The sequence below is a fragment of the Triticum aestivum genome, chromosome 5B (genome assembly GCF_018294505.1).
Source record: "Triticum aestivum cultivar Chinese Spring chromosome 5B, IWGSC CS RefSeq v2.1, whole genome shotgun sequence".
NCBI lineage: Eukaryota > Viridiplantae > Streptophyta > Magnoliopsida > Poales > Poaceae > Triticum > Triticum aestivum.
In genome coordinates, this window is record NC_057807.1 from 407,895,569 (window position 1) to 407,903,976 (window position 8,408).

Sequence of the window (8,408 nt, forward strand, 5' to 3'; positions counted from 1 at the left end):
GCGGGCCGGCGGGCCTCACGCGGGTTGCGCGGGCCGGCGGAGGCGGCGGAGGCAGGAGTGCCATGTGGCACGTCGCGGTTGGCTGGGGGCGGAGAGGCGGACGTGTCCGGCTGCGGCCGGACGTGTCCGGGGGCGGCGGGGACGAATCAGCTAGGGTTTGCCCGTGAATTTCGGGGGAGTGCACATATTTATAGGTAGAGGGAGCTAGGAGTGTCCAAATGGGGTGCAGTTTTCGCCCACACGATCGTGATCGAATGACCAAGAGCATGGAGGGGAGTTAGATGGGTTATTGGGCTGTTTTGGAGGGGTGTTGGGCTGCAACTTAAAAGAGGCCTTTGCGGGAGTGCGGTTAACCGTTGGAGTATCAAACGAGCTCCAAATGACCCGAAACTTGATAGGTGGTCTATCGGTGCTATACCAGGGCCACTTGGCAAGGCTCGGACCATTCCGAGAACGTTCAACACCCACTCACGAAAATAGACAAGAGGGGTGCGCCGGTGCATGTGGGAGTGTCGGATTACAAAACGGACAACGGGGAAAATGCTCGGATGCATGAGACGAACACGTATGCAAATGAGATGCACATGATGACATGATATGATATGCATGACATGAATAAAATGCAAAAACAAAAGACAAAACCCAACCACGGAGGGAATATCATATCACATGGCCGAAAATGGCAAGAGTTGGAGTTACAAAGATGGAAAGTTACATCTGGGGTGTTACATATTGGCAGAACGTCCAGATTCAATCAGTAACGTATTTTGGATGTAGCCCGTACCTACTGCAGTGGCAACACCTACAGTGTTTTGAATCAACATAGAGCGAGTATGAAATTATCAGACTCATGTGATGTGATGTAAAGAACAATATAATCAGTCCGTACAAATGCAGTTTGTGACACACACTACATGAATTCCTTATTTCCACATCGGTTACAAACATTCTATGTACTAAGAAGGATTATACTGAAGATTAAACCAATACATACTTTATATGCTTCAAGAATCTCTCGCTGCAATTTCAAATTGCCATATAGTGACATTGAAGAGCAACTATATAAGTTCTAGTAACATAACGTGGATGTCAAAAGGAGTACTTAGGTATGTAAAACTTTATCAACCAACAACCACCAGTAAATATTCCATTTAAATAAACAAATGTTATACTTCAACCAATCGAAAAATTAGTACAACAAAAAATGAGAAGTTAAAAAATCAATCTTTCTGGAAGATAAAAGATACACTCATCTTGAATTCTAAATCTTATTGGAAATGGCTATCCCATGTCATAGACATAAAACCAACTGAAGGACTAACGCCATATTAGAGTTACTGCATTAAGGAGCTTACTTTTTCAAAATAGGTTGTATGGTATATCTGTATAGGGCTTTCCACTTCTAATATTCTCACTATATGATACATAAAGGGTATCCACATTGCCTTCTTTTCCGTGGTTCTCTCACATTCTTACACCCATACTTTCTCTATGTACCACCAAAAACATTTATCCGCACATAAATAGAAAAATGTTAAGGTACTCTGCTTGATTGTTAGGAAGATAGCTATATTTTTATTTTCAACATCTTTTTTTTGGGAATGGATTTCTAGCATCCTGATGTAAGAACTACTATGAAGTTTATCCACATATAAATATAAACATATTTAGATGAATTATTCTTTACATTAAGTCCTAAGAAGTTCCTAAATTTAAATTGTTTGCTTACATATTTTCCACAGTAGGAAAATGCATTAACGAACACATCCTTACATCTGATTTATTAAATCGAGTTCTTCAAATCTGCAGATAACTGACTCACACAATGACATCCAGCAAGGTTATAACAAATCTTAGTATTTAAAATTATTAAGGTACGTTCTCCCTTGATTCCATCTCTCACAATATGGTCTAATCATGCAAGAATAAAACACAATAGTCATCTCCACAGATAGAACTGATACTTAGGAGAACGAATTGATTCCATGAAGAAAAAGAAGAAGAACACGCCTCACACTGCTGCTGCAGATGTAGCTTTCGAACTGCATGGAACACTTGCAACACAGGACATGGTCGTTGGATTTCCAACTAAGACAGCTCAGTTCTGTTTCCACAAATAAAGTTAGAAAGCTAAAGTATCCTGGAAAAAAACTTTGTGTAAAATATATAGTTTCTAGATGAAATATCAGTCAATTAGTATTACTCTGGAAGATGCCTTCAAATTATCGCGAGCAAATTTCGTACAGCTGCAAAACTGTTCCGAACAGATTCCAACCCCTCTAGCAACATGGAACATTAAATTAAATTACAACACTTTTGTATATCTAATAAAAATCATGTAGATAATATTGTGTATCTCTTACAATGTTTTGAATGGTTGTGCTATCACTACACAGTATCTCCTTTTCTTGGCGGCCTCATGAACAACTGACAGCAGCTGCTTCCTAATCTGTTTGAAACTATCCTTAGTACAATCCTCCTCCTCCTAGATCTGACTCATCTACTGATCAAAAATACCTCCTTCTCCACTTCATTGCAGTTTGTACGGGGCATGGGAGCTAAGGTGTTAAAAGGTTAGGGTAGTAGAGATTCAAAGATCATGGAGGAAGGGGATGGGGAAGAAGCTAGTTGGATCGATTTAGAGGATTGCTACTGAAGACAGAAAATTGGACAGGAGGAGAAGCAGGAGTTGTACGGTTTGTTGCGTCGGCGGATTAACCTCTAGGGATTCTGATTGGATGGGAGGAGAACAGGATTAGTAGGAGCAGCGCTAGGGCTCGGTGTGTTGGCCGTTTTTTAGGCTGTACGTGGAAGGAGTATCAGCAAAGGAAGGAGATTGCCAGAGATGGATTCTTTTCTCTCGCTATATATTTTTTTGAACTGTTTTTTTGTTGTAGATTTTTTTAGGGGATTTTCGGCTGTAGATGGTTTAAGGTGGGACAGAATTAAAGGACTCCTACTGTATTTTTTGTGAACTGTTTTTTTCTATTGTTGATGGTTTAAGGTGGGACAGAATTCGAGGACTCCTCCAAGCATCGCATCCGACGATGGAAAATACTTAATTTGGTTATCCGATGGATGGTTTTCTTAATTACCGAGGATTAACGCGGTTACTCATATGGTGCCTCCAATTAGTAAATATAAGATATAAGATGTTTCAGTTTCCTGTTCATTTTAAATATTGAATTGAGGACCATGCATGTCTTCAAGTTTACTCCCTTCATTCCTAAATATTAGTCTTTCTAGAGGTTTCAAATGGACTGGCACATACGTATGTATATAGACATATTTTAGAGTGTAGATTCACTCATTTTGCTCCATATGTAGTCACTTGTTGAAATCTCTAAAAGACTAATATTTAGGAATAGAAGGAGTATTTTTGAATTCGTGTCATACATGCATGGTTTGGAAAAATAGATGCACTATACTTATTGGATTGTTGTTGTGTTCGTGTGTGTGTGTGTGTGTGTGTGTGTGTGTGGTCATATGCTCGATACATACAAAGTTTTCTCACCACCATATTGTTCATCTTTTAAATTTGAATTTGCAATGAAAAACTTACTAGGGATACCATGAAATGTGAAATCCACGTTGAGATCACAATATCACAAACTCAATCTAATTTAAGAACTCTTCATAAATGAATTACCACGTTGAGATTACTATTTGCAAGGAAAATACGGGCATTGTAATACACCTAGATTCATTCAGAAATTTAAAAGATTCCTTTCGTATTCTTGAATGGTAGGACCCAACGGCGTACCAGTCAGACCTTGGCTCGTGTTGATACTAAAAAAATAAAAACTAGACTCGTGTCCTTCTGGTGACGTGCGTGGTACGCACATTAGGCAACCCCAACCAGTCGAGCCTCCGTGTTTCGAGTCGAAATATCTGGCGGCCAGAATTCCAGCCCTAGGAAATTCCCCTCATGTCCCCGGTCCATAATGACTACCGATGAACAATGGAGGGATGCTTTAGTAACTAGACAACGTTACCTACCATGTCGATCACGATTCAATTCCCTCGGTCGCCGCTCCCCAAGGTCACCCGTCAACTGCATTGCCTAGTACTACTACTACTACACCAGGATGAGCACCGAATTGAGACCATTTGTTCTTGCCTAGTACTTGAGTTAATATATCAGGCAATGCACTGGTACGGAGGAATTATCCTATTACTCTGCATATATAATTTGTCTAAAGTCTAACTAAGCATAATGTTTGACCAAATCCTTTCTTAAGAAATACAACAGGACAGATGTATCGCTTGAAAATTTATTGCATGATGCAGGTTATGATATTGTTCCGAATCCTAGATTTTAAATTTCAGAAAATCCAAAAGTGACCAGAAATTCACGAAACTGAGCATGGTCACGTGATATGGCACAAATATTCCTTCGTAATTTTTTTCTTCAATTTGAGACAAGCTACTTATGTCAAGTTGCACAAATGAAGAGCCAAGGTATTTTGGAACAAAGACCTGTCACGTTAAGGCGTACGCTTTCCCTATTGAAACCGTGGGTGTTTACGTGCCGCCACGAGTCCCGTTTCTCATCGACAGGTGCCGTCCGAGCAAGCATGTGAGTTGACGAGAGGGGTGCGAGAAGACCACTGCGCCAACTGACAGGGAGGCATGCGAGCAGAGCGCTGCACAGGCTCACCAGGAGGGGAGCCCTTTGACCAGGCTCCGCCACCACCTTTGTCCCAACTGCTGCCACTTTTAATGTGGCCGGCGCCGCAGTTTAAAATCAACCCGCACTACCTGGTATCGCTACAATCTTCTCCCTTCCTCTCTGATTCTCCTATCGTCCACCTCCAACCAGCCTGACCTAAACGTACGCCATGCCGCATCACGATGGTCTGCCTTTGTCTTCCAGTTTCTAGAGGAAGACACCCAGCCGGAGTCTCAAGAACATAAGGCGCTTTGGGACGAGCTTGAACCGGTCTTGCGGGAAGACACCGCACCTGTCCCCACTCCCGTTTCGGCACCCATCACCCCGACTGCGCCAACGCCCATTCCCGTGGCATTGATGGGCTGGGAGCCGCACATTGTCGCCGAGCTTGATGCCGAGGTTCCACAAGGTCCCCGCCGAATTTCACGCGCCCGTGCACATGCCAGCGCATGCGCCTGGGCGTTGATGTGTACTGTGCAACCTTCTCCTTGTAGACGTTGTTGGGCCTCCGAGTGCAGAGGTTTGTACGACAGTAGCAAATTTCCCTAAGGTGGATGACGTAAGGTTTATCAATCCGTGGGAGGCATAGGATGAAGATGGTCTCTCTCAAACAACCCTGCAACCAAATAACAATGAGTCTCTTGTGTCCCCAACACACCCAATACAATGGTAAATTGTATAGGTGCACTAGTTTGGCGAAGAGATGGTGATACAAGTGCAATATGGATGGTAGATATAGGTTTTTGTAATCTGAAAATAAAAAACAGCAAGGTAGCAAGCGATAAAAGTGAGCGTAAACGGTATTGCAATGCTAGGAAACAAGGCCTAGGGTTCATACTTTCACTAGTGCAAGTTCTCTCAACAATAATAACATAATTGGATCACATAACTATCCCTCAACGTGCAACAAAGAGTCACTCCAAAGTCACTAATAGCATAGAACAAATGAAGAGATTATTGTGGGGTACGAAACCACTTCAAAGTTATCCTTTCTGATCGATCTATTCAAGAGTCCGTAGTAAAATAACATGAAGCTATTCTTTCCGTTCGATCTATCCTAGACTTCTTACTAGAATAACACCTTAAGACACAAATCAACCAAAATCCTAATGTCACCTAGATACTCCAATGTCACCTCAAGTATCCGTGGGTGTGATTATACGATATGCATCACACAATCCCATATTCATCTATTCAACCAACACAAAGAACTTCAAAGGGTGTCCCAAAGTTTCTATCGGAGAGTCAAGACGAAAACGTGTGCCAACCCCTATGCATAGGTTCACAAGGTCACTGAATCCGCAAGTTGATCACCAAAACATACATCAAGTAGATCACGTGAATATCCCATTGTCACCACAGATAAGCACATGCAAGACATACATCAAGTGTTCTCAAATCCTTAAAGACTCAATCTGGTAAGATAACTTCGAAGGGAAACTCAATCCATCACAAGAGAGTAGAGGGGGGGGACATCATAAGATCCAACTATAATAGCAAAGCTCGCAGTACATCAAGATCATGCCAAATCAAGAACAGGAGAGAGAGAGATCAAACACATAGCTACTGGTACATACCCTCAGCCCTGAGGGTGAACTACTGCCTCCTCGTCACGGAGAGCGCTGGGATGATGAAGATGGCCACCGATGATGGATTCTCCCTCCGGCAGGGTGCCGGAATAGGGTCCCAATTGGTTTTTTGTGGCTACAGAGGCTTGCGGCGGCGGAACTCCCGATCTATGGTGATCCTCGAAGTTTTTATGGTATATGGATATATATAGGCAAAAGAAGTCATTCAGGGGAGCCACGAGGGGCCCATGAGGGTGGGGGCGTTGTCGGTGTCAAAACCGGCGCATCTCGGGTAGGGGTCCCGAACTGTGCGTCTAAGGCTTATGGTAACAGGAGGCAGGGGACACAATGTTTTACCCAGGTTCGGACCCTCTCGATGGAGGTAATTCCCTACTTCCTGCTTGATTGATCCTGATGATATGAGTATTACAAGAGTTGATCTACCACGAGATCGTAGAGGCTAAAACCTAGAATCTAGCCTATGATTATGATTGTTCTTGTCCTACGGACTAAACCCCTCTGGTTTATCTAGACACCATAGTTGGCTAGGGTTACGTAGAGTCGGTTACAGAGAAAGGAATCTTCATACCCTAACCGCCAAGCTTGCCTTCCACGCAAAGGGGAGTCCCATCCGGACACGGGACGAAGTCTTCTATCTTGTATCTTCATAGCCCAACAGTTCGGCATATGCATATAGTCCGGCTGTCCGAGGACCCCTTAATATGGGACTCCCTTAGTAGCCCCTGAACCAGGCTTCAATGACGATGAGTCCGACATGCAGATTGTCTTCAGCATTGCAAGCCGGGTTCCTTCTCCAAATACTCCAAATTAGATCTTGCACATAAAAATCTTGTCCGGCACTGCAAAGCAAATTCCATATACCACCGTGGAGAGCACAATGTTTTCATGAGTCCAATCCGCTGACAGCTTTTGCAACACGACATTACATCATCGTCCGGCCATTATTTTGAATCATTTTTCCAACCTGCTGCTCCATGCTTTGCGAGGCGGTTTTATTTGCACATTTTGCCGAAGCGGAGATCGTGTCCCCTTATTGCGGGATTCTCATCAACACGAGCATGGGTAACCCAACCGTCCCGTTGGTATGATTCCTTGGGAATAGGCATGTTTTAAGACCACGTAGGAGACGTTTGATATTCGTCATCTTTATAAGGAGGCCGAGACCCGCCTTTCCCCTCTACGTCACTCCCCTCCTCCTCCCACCTTGAGTTCCAACACCCAAGGTTTAACCAGTTGCTTCAAACGTCAGGCCATATCCGGATCCAGCTTTCAAGGCCGGTGGACGGCTTCTTCTGTCACCGAGGAGCATATCATGAAGCTCAGGGAGGAAAGATATTTGACCGCGGAGATCCTTCACAGGCTTCTTGCACAAGGGCAGGTTATCCCTACTCCTAGACCTAATGAGAGGGTCGTATTTATCCCTCACTTCCTCCGGGGGCTAGGTTTCTCCCTTCATCCCTTCGTCCGAGGGCTCATGTTTTGCTACGGACTAGATATCCATGATCTAGCTCCGGACTCCTTCCTTTACATCTCATCATTCATTATCGTATGTGAGGCCTTCCTCCATATCTCTCCACACTTCGGCTTATGGCTCAAGACCTTCAATGTAAAGCCGGAGATAATAGACGGGAGACACGCGGAGTGCGGAGGTGCTTTAATAAGCAAATTGGCCGATATCATCTAGCTAAAGGGTTCCTTCACTACAGCTTCCGGCCTATGGCAACGGGAGTGGTTTTATATCATGAAGCCTCGTGGTACAAAGTGGGTGGCTCCACCCGCCTTCCGATCCGGCCCTCCGCCACAGCTTGCATTGTGGATCAACAAGGGGCTGGATTGGGGATCGCTAGATGAAGTTTGAATACTGCAAAGCCGCATTCGAGACCTTATTAAGAAGGACATCGATCTTATCAAGGTAATCCAAGTTATGTTAGTCCGTCGGGTCTTGCCATGCCAGCGCCGACCTCTCCGTATGTGGGAGTTCAATCCTAAAGGACCGCGAACCATTCAGCGCTTCTTTGGCACAACGCTCGAAGGGATGTATGAATTATTCTTCGGGTCACAAAAAAGGTGTCTAGACACCACAGAGGACGCAGGCCTCGACTGCAACCATCCGGATTCCCCGGTAAGCACTCAATTTCCGAACACGT